At 46.0% G+C, this 14,375-nt stretch overlaps 1 protein-coding gene across 3 annotated transcripts in view; it reads left to right on the plus strand.

The window, feature by feature from the left end:
* Nucleotides 1-2,479: 2,479 nt before the first annotated feature.
* CD4 (CD4 molecule) overlaps nucleotides 2,480-14,375 on the plus strand; it is a 31,208-nt gene continuing 19,312 nt past the window's right edge. For 2 of the 3 annotated variants that reach the window (XM_039520853.1, XM_039520852.1), the window contains exon 1: nucleotides 2,484-2,651. The gene's annotated coding sequence lies outside the window, so the exon portion shown is untranslated. Of the gene's footprint in view, nucleotides 2,652-14,375 lie in introns of all 3 variants that reach the window. The other variant, XM_039520851.1, reaches the window with a different exon arrangement.

Below are 14,375 nucleotides of genomic sequence, written 5' to 3' on the forward strand. Positions count from 1 at the left end.
AGGAGCATTCTGTCTCCCCACTAAAGTCTATGAACAATCCTCTCTCTCCACTAAAGTGTTTAGGAATTTGCTACTCAGAAATGTACGTTTCAAAAACACAATTGTTGACTGGGTTAGAACAAGGAGGGCTGGGATCAAGGGGTTAATGCAGCACTGACTAGGAGCCAGGACTCCTGGGTTCCATATCTTCCTCTGGGAGGGAAGTGGGGCTTAGGCACTAGTTGGCTAGAGCCAGGGGGACTTGGAATCAGGATCCTTGGCTTTTGTTCCTCACTTTGCTATTGACTCATCGTGTGACCTCAGATGAATCACATGCCCTGTCTATGCCTCAGGTTCCTCAATAATGGCAAATACTCCCAAGAGAGTTGGGAGCAATTTTGCATGACATTAAAAAAAGTTTAATAATTTATGAGAAAGATGTGAAATTCATCAAAGAAACCTTTTGACTAATATTATTCACCTAGCTCTGTTTCTGATGTTTAATCAATGTTTGTAAGTGGCTTTGAGGTGCTCAGATGAAAGTGTTACAGACAGTCCACCCTGGGCTGCGAGCCCAATTCCATGCTGAATAGGGTCTGGTGAGTATCTGGATAGGAGATTTCCTAGGAAAACCCTGCCAAATGAACAGATGAGGAAAAGCTCCCTACTGACTCACCTCACCACAGTACCCCTAGGTCACTGCTCTCAGTGCCCCTGCACAGAGCAGGAGGGTGCTGTGCTGCTGGGAGTGGAGTGAATGACTCAGTAGGGAGCTCTTCCCTTTTAATCTGTCTAGGTCTGCCCGCCTCCCCCCAGCTTCCCCACATACACTGCGTTTGGGCGGGGAGGTATCTTGTTTCACCCAACAGTGAGTTCCATAGGCTTGATCCAGCTGCTGTGACTGTTCTGGCTCCCGCGCATACAACTCTTTCCCTGTTTGTGAACAGCTTTATTTGTCCAGAAACCTGTATGAGTGAGCAGACGAGCTGCTGCATATTGGACCCTCTCAGTCCTGTCCCCAGTGCGTCAGCCTAGCAGTGGCATGCCACACACTGTATTTCAGACATGGCTCTGTGACATGCTGTGGGTGACATGACGAACGTCACCACTGTAACTTGCTGTCCCCACTCCTCCAGAAGCACCCAAAACCTGGCTCTGTCACCCCCTGAGATGGGGGATGAGTGGTTGTGTGGAGGAGATGGAGTGGGTGGCAGAGAGATGAAATCTCAGCTATGTCTGGGGGCTCAGTGGGTTTCCGCTCTGTTGGCTGAGGCTGAGATTCAGAGAAAGAGACCAGCAGAGTGTGGGTGGGAAACCACAAAAGCCCCCCCCTCTCCCGGAGGGGAAATTGCTGAAATTCAGCAGCAGCAGAGACTCTTATCTACCTTAGCATCCTGAGGGCATCGATACATGCAGTGTACCCCTCTTCTCCTTGCTCACCCCTAATCCCAGCCATGCCCTCTAGAGATTTACCTCCCCTCCCGCTCAGGATCCTCTTCTGCCTGCTCACCCCTAATCCCAAACCTTTAGGCCTAGTGATCAAAAATAATTTCCATCTGACAGCTGTTCAGTACCTATGTGAAATGGGTTTGTGGTTTCTCAGCCCAGTTCCTAGCGGATAGGACAGGAACTGTGCCTACCAGCAGAATGGGCAGTAATTGGTTTCCTCTTTAGCAGCATCACAAGTGAAGCCAAGGAGGCTAAGATTTTGTCAAAGGTATTTTTAGTAAAAGTCACGGGCAGAATATGGGCAGTAAACAATAAATCATGGAAGCCCAATCCCTGCTGCCCGGGGCTGAAACCAGAGCCCCACCAGCCAGGGCTGACAGCCCAATCCCCGCTGCCCAGGGCTGAAACCAGAGCCCCACCGGCCAGGGCTGACAGCCCAATCCCCGCCGCATGGTGCTGGAGTCACAGAGGACACGTAATCTGTGACCAACTTGGAGCCTTATGAATGGGCCATGGAGTGTCCTCAGCCCCTAGGATTTCCTGTGTCTGGGTGGGGGCACATTGGCGGGGGACAGTTCATGGGGAAATTGCTGCAGAAGGCTTGCCCTGCCGCTGCCCAGGCTGTACTCACTCGGGGAGGGGGGGGGGGACGACACAGGGTTTGTATAGATCAGGAACAGCGGTTGTGATTATTAACCCCGACTTAACCTTGACATATTCCAAATCTACAAACCCACAGAGAATCCCCTGGGCCTGCTACCACACAACCCCATAAACGCACACGCACCCTGAAACCATGCAGGTTTCCACTCACTGATCTTTCAACGCCCCTGCCCAGTCATGGCATCCTATACACACGTGTACAGCCAGCAGGCCCTCGCGGCTTTGCATAGTCGCTTCCGCGTAAGACAAGCACTGTTTTCAATAACCCCCTTCTATAGTCAACTTTTCCCTTGATACCAAGAATTGTGTTGAAATGCTTATGAGAAACCACCATTCAAATAAGAAGGAAGTGCATGGACCCTGAGCAGAACTTGAACTGTCATCAAGCCCTTGTTGGAACTGTTGTACGAGAGGAGGAGCCAGAAAGGCCAACATCTGAGCAGCTTTCTGAAAATCATCATTTTTCTCTGCTGTGTCAGTTGTTGTTTCTCTGAGATCATGTACACCTGGTGACGAACACAGCACGCAAGAGAGGCAGAGAGAAAGAGCGAGAAAAAGTGGTAAGGAAAATATTTTACTAAATATTGATCATTCTTTCTTTCAATGTGATCAGAACAAGGAAATCTATTTTTCGTACTTTTCTTATTTTTGGCCCATTTTACTGATAACATTCTACTGTCCCAAAGAGCATGCAGTACTGGCCAGGGACAAGTGGTGCTTTTGCTGCTCTTATGGTCTATTTTCTAGGCTGACAAAAGCATTTAGAACTGAACTGTTGCCGACACCCATCTTTGCCCTGCTCGCCAAAAAATATTTTCTCCTGAAAAAATGGCCCAGGCTCTGGGATAGTGGCACAGGAGCTGCCCAAGATCTCGGCTGGCACAAAGCATGGTGTTACTGCAGCCAGGATCTACAATGGAGTCATTCGTTCATTAGAAGTTTTCTCTTTCCCTTTCTGTTCTTTTCCCTCTGTATTTATACATGTCTTTGCTTTGATTTTCATCCTGTTTTTTCACTGGATCCATCTCTCTTTACTCCATTTATGTTTCTAGAACTTTCTTTTTATATAGCTATCGAGTTCATTTTATTTTTCCTGTTTTGTTAAGACAGCTCTCACAGTAGTACAATACCTCTCCCTCTTTCCACTCCTTTTTTCACCCGAGGTTGCTGCTGTTCCTCTGCTCCCTTTTCTGTCTCTCTCTCCAAAGTAGCATGAATATCTGAGTCTAACTTTTGATGCAACACTGTCCACACAGATTCAGAATTAGATTGGATGGGATTGTGGGTCACTAAGAGATGGCCTGAGAAATTTGGTTATGTAAAACAGTCGAAAGAAAGAAAGAAAGAAAGAAAGAAAGAAAGACCACATTGGGTCAGAGCAATGGTCCATCTAGACCAGTATCCTGTCTCTGATGGTGACCCATGCCAGATACTTCAGAGGGAATGAACAGAACAGGGAAATCATCAAGTGATCTATCCCCCGCTGTCCACTCTCAGCTCCTGCCAGTTGGAGGGTTAAGGACACCTGGGGCATGGGGGAAAAGAAAGAAAGCAAAAGATGAAGACATAGTGAGAGAGGGAGGGAGAGATACACACTCAACCCATATTGACCAAGATGTCTAGTAAAACCCAGATACACTGGGAGGTCCCAAGATGAGTCCTCTACAAGACCCTGACATTGACTTCCCCCTCACTCACGATATTACACATGAACTTTTTTCCTTACTGCCCTGGGCAGTAAGGGCAGCATGTGTGTGGTTGGGGGGCAGGGGGAAGGGGGCAGTGGTTCTCCCTGTTACCAGCCACCTGTTGTCATCATCCCCAAACACCCTCCAAGGAGTGGAATTTTATCATCAAACCAAAGTGCAGGACAATGAGATGGCAGCTCCCAGCCAGATGTCTGTGTGTGCGTGTGTTGTATGTCCATTTCATAAATTTTAAGGCCAGAAGGCACCATTGTGATAATCTAGTCTGTCCGCCTGTATTATACAGGCCATAGAGGGTCTCAGTGATTCTACGACAAGTCCAATAACTTGTGGTTGAGCTAATTCAGGTCTTCTGGAATGACACCCAGTCTTCATTTAAAATGCCTACGTGACGGGAAATTTACCACGTCCTTTGATAAATTGTTCCACTGTTAAAAACTTGGATTTTATGTTCAGCTTGAATTTTTCTCACTTGAGCTTCCAGCCACTGGGTCTTGTTAAGCCTTTGTTTGCTACAAAGAAGGTAGTTATAGACTGAGTTCAAGTTGCCTCTTTGATAAGCTAAATAGATCGAGCTCCTTATGTCTCTCACTGTAAGGCAGATTTTTCAGATCTTGAATAATTTTATGTAGTTCTTCTCTGCACACTCTCCAATTATTCAACATCCTTTTAGAAATATGGACATGAGCACTGGATGCCGTATTTCAGTATCGGTCTCACCATTGCCATATACACAGGTGGAATCACCTCCCCCCTGCTTCTACGGACTAGTCCCTTCTTTATGCATCAAAAAATCCCATTAGCCCTTTTTGCAACAACATCACACTGGGGTCTCATGTTCATAAATGCCGAAATCCCAGAAAATGTCAAATGGAAACCGCCTTGTGCACTGGCCACAGCTAGTATGTTTCTTAGATCTTTTTTTAGAACATCATTCTCTTTATTACTGTAGGTATCATAGCTGTCTGTCTAATAATCCACCTGTCTCTACCATGCACTCCTCATTGTGGGAATGGATGGCCGGATCTGTCGTTGGAGAGCACTTCACAAGGGCAATATCCGATTACTTGCTCGGGCTTCAAATATCTTCAGCTCAGTATTCATAGTTTGCAAGTGGGCAGGAATTAAACTGGGGCTGGGGGATTGTTTTGAGAGCGAAGGAGAGATAAAATTCAGGAGAAAGGACTGAGTCTGAGCTAAGAGAAAGTCACACAGGAGCCGTCCCCAGGCTGAAGTGTTTGTGAACCTGGGGAGCCATGTCTCCAAAGGAAGGGCCTGGACTCCAATACTCAGGAAACTGGAGGTTAGAAGCCCTATAGAACTGATGGCGGGAGCAGAGGTGGGACAGGCTCTTGGCCCCAAGTGGGTAAAGAGATGGGATTCGGAGGGGCTTCTCCAGCTCAGATTTCATGGACTTTTTATAGCTGCAATTTGATGTACGTTTTAAAATTGTTTGGAGGGATTTTAGCACTGACCTGAGGGACTTATTTAGCATCCCTTCTGTGTAACCCCAGCCTGCCAAAGGCAGAGAGAGCTCCCCCTGCCACACGTAGATGCACAGCACCCCTCAGCAGTGTACCTGACCCTCTCCTGGGGGGTCCCATCTCTGGCTGAGTGGGAGCTTCAGTCTCCATAGCCCGCTCCGTCCTGGCCATGAGGACATTCAAGTCAGAGCAGCTCCGTGGGGTAACAACTCCTCTCAGTGGTGGAGTGGCAATCAGAGGCATCATGGTGGGAGATCAAAGCAGGGTCAGCATCTGTAGCTTGTGTCTGTGTGAGAACTGGACCCTCAGGCCCACAGATAACGGGGGCCTGCTAAAAGTGCCTAAATCCTGTCTCTCTTTGCTCTCTGGCTCTGTCAGACTCCTTCATCTTGCTCTTCTTCTTACACTGCCCTTGTCCATTGTTACAGTCGTACAAATGTGTTGCTTTTATGATGGAAAGAAAGTTTCGAAGCATTTATCATTTAATAAAACAGCTTCTTCCTGGCCTGCTCAGCTTAAAGCCTGGTCTACATGAGGAAATTAGGTCAATCTCAGAAAAATCCACATCCCTCAGTAACACGGTAAATCTGTAGACAGCACTAGGTCGATGGGAGAATTCTCCTGTTGACCTAGCTACCGCCTCTCAGGAAGGTGGATTTTCTACGCAGGTAGAAGAAGCCCTCCTATTGGCATGGGTCATTTTTTCACTGTAGCACTACAGTGGCGCAGCTGCAGCTGTGCTGCTGCAATGTTTTAAGTGTAGACAAGCCTCTACTTTAGCTTTCTAGATCATTTGAGAGAGATAACAAGAGATTAATCTGATGAAGGAGCTAAACATTCTGAGCCCCAAATTCAAATCAAACTGAAGTGAAGTTTAGAAACAAGAAGCTGTAGGATGCTTCGGATCCTGTTCTGGGACAAAATAGCCAAGAGTAGGGGAAACCCAGTGCTGGGGGAGGGGCTGGGGATGGAAATCTTTCTGCAGAGGACTGGTGGCCTGCGCCATCTCTTAAGAAACAAGCTGCCTCCAGATCAAAAACACAGCCACAAGCAAGAGCGAGAACAAAACAAGGAAACCGCACAGCCTGAAAGAAAGAAAGAGGAACACATGCACACACACATACGCACATACAGATGTCTTCTTTGCACTAGGGACCTTTTCTAATGATTTCCCATTGTTACTAACTCCAGTGCTAGCTGTGCTGGGAACCCTAGACTGATGGGCCACCATCTGCCATTACCATTTGCAGTGCCATGTCATCAAACCTTCCTGAGAGCCAGTTTAAGGGACATAGTGCTGATGTAATCAACAGCTGCTGGAGCAGACAGCTGTCTATACTGGGGTAGCTAAGGGTACTATCCCAGTCAAGGCTGGAGAGAGTGAGAAAAGCTCCCAGACCAGAGCTGGTGGCAGACATTGTTTGGCATCTGTTGACACTTCCCATGGCCTCTTTTCTCCACTGATTGTTTCTTGGCAGCATTTGACCTGCTCTGTGAGCTATGGAAACTAACACAGCCAGATGTTTTGGGGGAGGGGAGGAAAAGGGAACTTAGTGCTGGGGGAGGAAGCAGCTTGGCAGCCCTTAGAGACTAACTCCTGTATCTCCAGAGGGTGTATAGCCCAGGCAGGAGCAGAGCAAACTCCCTCTGGCACAAACACAGCACCTGCCCACTGGGCTTCACCCTGCCCTGATGTGCTCCTGAGGGGATTCCAGTCTCCTGACCTGTTCAGTCCATGCTTTCTCTGCTGAGGCTGCCATCAAGTGGCCAGTTAGACCCAACAGTGCTCATAGAATCATAGGATTGGAAGGGATCTTGAGAGGTCATCTACTCTCGTCCCCTGAACTCATGGCAGGACTCAGTGTATCTAAACCATCCCTGACAGGTATTTGTCTAACCTGCTCTTAAAAATCTCCAATGATGGAGATTCCACAACCTCCTTAGGCAACTTATTGCAGTGCTTAACCACCCTTGCTGCAATCTAAGCCCATTGCTTCTTGTCCTATCCTCAGGACAATTTACCTCCCTCCTCCTTGTAACAACATTTTATGTACTTGAAAACTCTTATCATGTCCCCCCCGCCAGTCTTCTCTTCTCCAGACTAAACAAACCCAATTTTTTCAATCTTCCCTCATAGGTCATGTTTTCTAGACCTTTAATCATTTTTGTTGCTCTTTGGACTTTCTCCAGTTTGTTCACATGTTTCCTGAAATGTGGCTCCCAGAATTGGACATAATACTCCAGCTGAGGCCTAAAGTTTGCTTTTTTTGCAACAGTGTTATACTGGCAACTCATATTTAGCTTGTGATCCACTGTAACCCCCAGATTCCTTTCCGCAGTACTCCTTCTTAGGCCAGTGGTCCCCAGTGCAGTGCCCACGGGTGCCATGGCGCCCGCCGGGGCATCTATGCGCCCGCGTACTGGCCGGCGGACAGGCATCTGCCGAAATGCCGCCGAAAAGCGGCGTCATCAAGAGGCGTCGCTGCTGAAATGCCGCTGATTTTCGGTGGCATTTCGGCGGTGACACTTCTTGATGACACTATTTAGGCAGCGATGCGCCTTGACGTTGCTGCTTCTCGGTGGATGCTTGTCCACCAGCCATGGTCCTCGGTGGCTCGTTGTCCAGCGCCCACCACCTGGAAAAGGTTGGGGACCACTGTCCTAGGCAGTCATTTTCCATTTTGCATGTGCACAACTGATTGTTTCTTCCTAAGTGGAGTACTTTGCATATGTCCTTATTGAATTTCATCCTATTTACTTCAGACCATTTCTCCAGTTTGTCCAGATCATTTTGAATTTTAATCCTATCCTCCAAAGCACTTGCAACCCTCCCCTGCTTGGTATCGTCCACAAACTTTATAAGTGTACTCTCTCTACCATTATCTAAATCATTGCTGAAGATATTGAACAGAACCAGATCCAAGACCAATCCCTGCAGGACCCCACTTGATATGCCCTTCCAGCTTGACTGTGAACCACTGATAACTACTCTCTGGGAATAGTTTCCAACCAGTTATGCCCCCACCTTATAGTAGCTCCATCTAGGTTGTATTTCCCTAGTTTGTTTACGAGAAGGCCATGCGAGACAGTATTAAAAGTCTTACTAAAGTCAAGATATACCACATCTACTGCTTCCCCCATGATAGAATAATGAGGGCACCTGTCCTACAGGAATGGGCCTGTTACACACAATTTATTTCATAAATGTCACCCATTCCAATCCAGCCCCAAGCTGAGGGTGACTGGCTGGCTCAGGAGGATCAGGCCTGGTACATGGTGCCTTGTACCGCTCAACACTGGTTCCAGTCCAACCCAGGATGACAGTGAATGAAAGTTATTCCCTTGATTGTGAAGCCCCTTCAATGGGCACATTTGGAATAAGTTCTGGGGGCAAGGTCCTCTCTCTCTTTCTCTCTAATTCACAGTGGGACAAGTGTCCTCATCTGAAAAATCAGCTGAGGAATTGGCACTGAGTAGTTTACAGCTGGCACAGAGGCAAAGGACTGAATGGGCCACAGAGACTGAACTCCCTACTGCCCACGGGAGGGAGATTCCAGAGGAAGATCAGGAACACTCAATCAGGGGCTGGAAATTCAACCGTAATTGTGTGGGTAGGGGCTGCTGATCCACCCCTTCATCAATACTGGATATACCACATCTAGACTTTGACTTTATTTCCTGGTGATCCTTAGAGTGAATCATCTGTGCCACTCAGTGACAAATAAATAATACATAACAAATGGAAGAAAGAGGAATTTTATAGTAATTAATATAAATCAGCAGTTAGGAATTGTAGAAAATTGATAAGGGAAGCAAAGGGACACACGGCAAACTCTATGGCTGACAGAGTTAAGGATAATAAGAAGGAGATTTTCAAAATATTAGGACAAAAAGAATCATGACAATCATACTGGTCCGTTACTAGATGGAAATGATAGAGTTATCAATAATAATCCAGAAAGGGCATATATGTTCAATAAATATTTTTGTTCTATATTTGAGGAAAAATAGATGATATAGTCTCATCCTATGGTGATGATAATACTCTTTCCTTTCCATTACTATCTCTGGACAATGTTAAATAGAAGCTACTAAAGTTAGACATTTTTAGCTCAGTAGGTCCAGATAATTTGCATCCAGTTAAAAGAGCTGGTGAAGAGCTTGCTGGACCGTTAATGTAGATTTTTCCATAAATCTTGGAGCACCGGGGAAGTTCCAGAAGACTGGAAGAAAATTAATGGTGTGCCAATTTTTAAAAAGGGTAAACAGGATGACCCAGATAATAATAGGCCTGTCAGCCTTACATGGCTAATATAAGACTCAAATAATTAAGAATTAAAAGAGATAATGTAATTAATGCACCTCAACATATGTTTATGGAAAATGGATCCTATCAAACTAACTATATTTTTATGAGATTACAAGTTTGGGTGATAAAGGTAATAGTGCAGGCATAATATTCTTAGATTTTTGTAAGGTATTTGACTTGGTACCACGTGACATTTTGATTAAAAAAGCAGAATGATATAAAATTACATGGCACACATTAAATGGATTTAAAACTGGATGATAGGTCTCAAAATGTCATTTTAAATTGGGAATCATCACTGAGTAGGTGTGTTACCAGGGGGGGTCTGCATGGATCAGTTCTTCACTCGATGCTATTTAACCTTTGTATCAATTACCTGGAAGAAAACAAAATATCATCACTGATAAAGGTTGCAGATGACATAAAAATTGGGGAAATGGTAAACAATGAAGAGGACAGGTCACTGATTCATAGTGGTAAACTGGGTGCAAGCTAACACTAGGCATTTTACTATGGCTAAATGTAAATGTATACATCTTGGAACAAAGACTATAGGCCTCACTTACGCTATCCTGGGAATCAGTGTCTCTGAAAAAGATTTGGTGCATAATGAGCTGAACATGAGCTCCCAGTGTGACTCTGTGAGCAAAAGAGCTAATGCCATCCTGGGATGTATTAACAGAGGACTCTCGAGTATGAGCAGAGAGGTCATTTTATCTCTACATTCGGCACTCATGTGACCACTGCTGTAATATTTTGACCAGTTCTGGTGCCTACAACTCAAAAAGGATGTTACTAAATTGGAGAAGTTCAGAGAAGAGGCATGAGAATGATTTATGGATTAGAAATCATGCCTTGTAGTGACAGATTCAAAGAGCTCAATCTGTTTAATTTAACAAAGAGAAGGTTAAGGGGTGATCTGATATCAGTCTATAAGTATGTGCATAGGAAAATATTTAATAATGAGCTTTTCAGTCTAGCAGATAAAAATAGAACATGATTCAGGGTTTGGAAGTTGAAACTAGACAAATTCAGACAGGAAATAAGGCATAAATTGTATCAGTAAAGGGTTACTAGCTATTGAAACAGTTTACCAAGAGTCATGGTGAATTTTCCATCACTGACAATTTTAAATTAAGATTGGGTGTTTTGCTAAAAGTTATGCTCTTGGAATTATTCTGGAGAAGTATTATGGCCTATATGCTACAAGAGATCAGTCTAAATGATCACAATGGTCCCTGCTGGCCTGGAAATTTGTGAATCTATGAAAAAAATTATGTATGAATGTACAGAGACTGCCAGCTCCTCAGGGCCGGCTCCAGGCACCAGCTCAGCAAGCAGGTGCTTGGGGCAGCGAAGGGGAAGGGGCAGCAGGTTGGGCTCTTCGGCAGCAATTTGGCGGCGGGTCCCTCGGTCCCTCTCGGAGGGAAGGACCTGCTGCCGAATTGCCTCTGAAGAAGAAAGCAGCGTGGTGGAGCTGCCGCTGATCACAATCACGGCTTTTTTTTTTTTCCGCACCTTGGGGCGGCAAAAACCCTGGGGCCAGCCCTGCAGCTCCTTGTGACTCAGTGCTCCTGTGGCAGCCCTCACTGGAAATACGAAGGTCAAAGCAGGCTGCAAAAGGGAGAGCAAATATTCCCAAGACTGATGAGTAACACTGAAGTTAAACTCCCCAACCAGTCACAAACTGTGATTCTGATCCCCCACACTGATTATCAAGAAGCTGAAAAAAGAAATCACACAGCCCCCTTCATTGCATTCCATTTCTCTGGCTCCCAATCAGCACCTACGTCCAGTAAGGTGAGGAGTGATTTAAAAAACTTGGCTCACTATACAACATGTTCGTCTGAACCCCAAAGGGCCAGACACACTGCCAGGTCAATATTAGGTTGGATCTTACCCAAATACCACGCTGCCAGCCAACCCTTTAGCTTCCAAAACTAAAGGTTTATTATAAAGAAAAAAGAAAGAACAAGAAGGGAGTTTTTAAATGGTAAAGCAATCAAATACATACAGAGACTATCAAAGTCCATAGTAATATTGGTGAGTTTGCTGGCTTAAAAGTCCCTCTGGAGTACATCCACAGCTTGGATGGGTCATTCAGTTCTTTGTTCAGAGCTTCAGTTTGTAGAAAAGTCACTCCAGAGGTAAGAAGCAGGATTAAAGACAAAATGGGGATGATGCAGCTGCCTTTTATAGTCTTTTGCTATGTGGCTTGTACTTCCTGTGTCCTAAACACAAGCTTCACAGCACTTGGCATGGAAGCTTTTGCATTCTCTGTCCACAAACATACCACATGCCTTGATGACTTAGAAGGTGTCTTCCCTGGCTCCTTTCAATGGTTCATTGTACAGTTGATGGCCCTTGGTGGGCCGTCAAACAGGCTAGGCAGCGCTGATGCCAATCTGTAGGGGGGTACAACCCAGAAACACAGCACAGGTTTGGAAATACAGATATACCTACATATCCATAGTTCGTGATACAAACATATAAACAAGATTATCATATTTGGCAAAATGTAACTTTTTTGCAGATATCTCACCCAGCATAACTGGTCAGATTCCTTGCAATTTTATTATATTGGTGTCAACAATATCATAAAGTATCCCACATATTCCATACAGTGTCACACTACTCACTGAGGGTCATTTAGTACAGATGCAGCCTTGGGCCTCTTCAGTAACAGATTAGGGGTAAACAGGCCTATCTCAGGCCTGGTCTACACCTAAAACTTAGGTTGATCTAGCTACATTGCTCACGGCTGTGAAAAGTTTTACACCCTGTACAGTGTAGTTAGGTTGCCCAAACCTCCGACACAGGTAGGACAACAGAGGAAATATTCTGTCAACCGAGCTACTGCCTCTTGGAGAGGTGGATGTACGATAGTGACAGAAAACCTCCTTCTGTCACTGGAGTAGGTGTCTACACTACAGTGGTGTAGCTGCAGATGTGCTGCTCTAGTGCTTAGTGTAGAACAGGGGTAGGCAACCTATGGCACATGATTTTCAGTGGCACTCACACTGCCCGGGTCCTGGCCACTGGTCTGGGGTCTCTACATTTTAATTTAATTTTAAATGAAGCTTCTTAAACATTTTAAAAACCTTATTTACTTTACATACAAGCATAGTTTAGTTATATATTATAGACTTATAGAAAGAGACCTTCTAAAAACATTAACATGTATTACTGGCACGCAAAACCTTAAATTAGAGTGAATAAATGAAAACTCGGCACATCACTTCTGAAAGGTTGCCGACCCCTGGTGTAGACACTACCAGGGGCGGCTCTAGGATTTCCACCGCCCCAAGCCGGGCGGCACGCCGCGGGGGGCGCTCTGCCGGTCGCCGGTCCCGCGGCGCTGGTGGACCTCTCACAGACGTGCCTGCGGATGCTCCACCGGAGCCGCGGGACCAGCGGCCCCTCCGCAGGCACGTCTGCGGGAGGTCCACCGGCGCCGCGGGAGGTCCGCAGGAGCCGCCTGCCGCCCTCCCGCGGGACGCCGTCCCAAGCGCGCGCTTGGCGCGCTGGGGTCTGGAGCCGGCCCTGGACACTACAGCGATGGGAGGAGTTCTCCAGTCACTGCAGTAAATCCACCTCCCCAAGAGGCAATAGCTAGATTGATGGAAGAATTCTTTCAGTAACGTAATGTTGTCTACACAAGGATTTAGGCTGTCTATACTTGCAGAGTTTTTGCGCTGTCAGTTTCAACGTTGATAGTGAACCAGTGAAAGAAAAGCACTGGTTTGTGTACTCACTTACTTCCACAGGCATCAGAGGGTGTTTACATTTGCAGCACTTCCATGATGGATGAGATCAGCGCACTGAGGGCAGCTAGCCCACATGCCAGCTCTCTCCATTTTGATGATGGGTCTTGTGGGAAGGGGTGTGTGTGATCACAGGGCATCCTGGGTCCCTGCACAGCCTCCTCTCCCTCAAACACTGATCAGCTCCAGAAGCTCATCTTTTCTCCAAGCAGGGGATCCTTCCCATTGTGGAGCAGGCGTTGTCACCTGGCCAGATGATAAGTGAGCACTTGCCAGGAAAATAGGAAGGGGAGTTTCAAAGTTCCCAGGGTTTTACAGGGGGGAGGGGTGGATGTCTGTTCACCTGGCATCCGAGCAGCAGAGCTGCTAGCCAGAGTGGTCACTTAGGCACTGTGGGATATCCTCAGGAGGCTAAAAGCTCTGTAAACAGGAAGAATGTGTCTTCACTTGCATGTCACCGCAAAAGCATCCTCGGTAAGAGCTGTACGCCTCTCATGGAGGTGTTTTGGTTTTTTTTGCGATGAAACTTCTGAGTTTCACTGCAAAAAGTCACTGGCAAGTGCAGACACTCCCACAATTTTTGCGCAAAAAAGGGACTTTTTCCACTTTAAATGGCAAGTGTAGACAGGCCCTTAGTTTGACTTAACTATAAATTGCTCAGGGGTGTTGATTTTTCACCCCCCTGAGTGATGTAACTGAGTCGATCAACTTTTCTAGTGTAGACCAGCCATGAGAGGAGACTTGACTATAGTGTATGATTACCTTCATGAGGAGAAAATGCCAGATACTAAATAGCTTTTTAATCTAGCAGAGACAGCCAGAACAAGAACCAATGCTTGCAATGTACATCTAAGCAAATTCAAATTAGGAATAATGCATAGGTTGGAACAAACTACCCAGGGAGTGGTAGATTCTCCATCTCTTGATGTTTTCAAATCAAGGTTGGATGCCTTTCTGGAAGATAGACTTTAGCCAACCACAAGTTACAGGGTCCAATACAGGGATAATGGTGAAATTTAAA

Source organism: Mauremys reevesii, linkage group 1, assembly GCF_016161935.1.
Source record: "Mauremys reevesii isolate NIE-2019 linkage group 1, ASM1616193v1, whole genome shotgun sequence".
NCBI lineage: Eukaryota > Metazoa > Chordata > Testudines > Geoemydidae > Mauremys > Mauremys reevesii.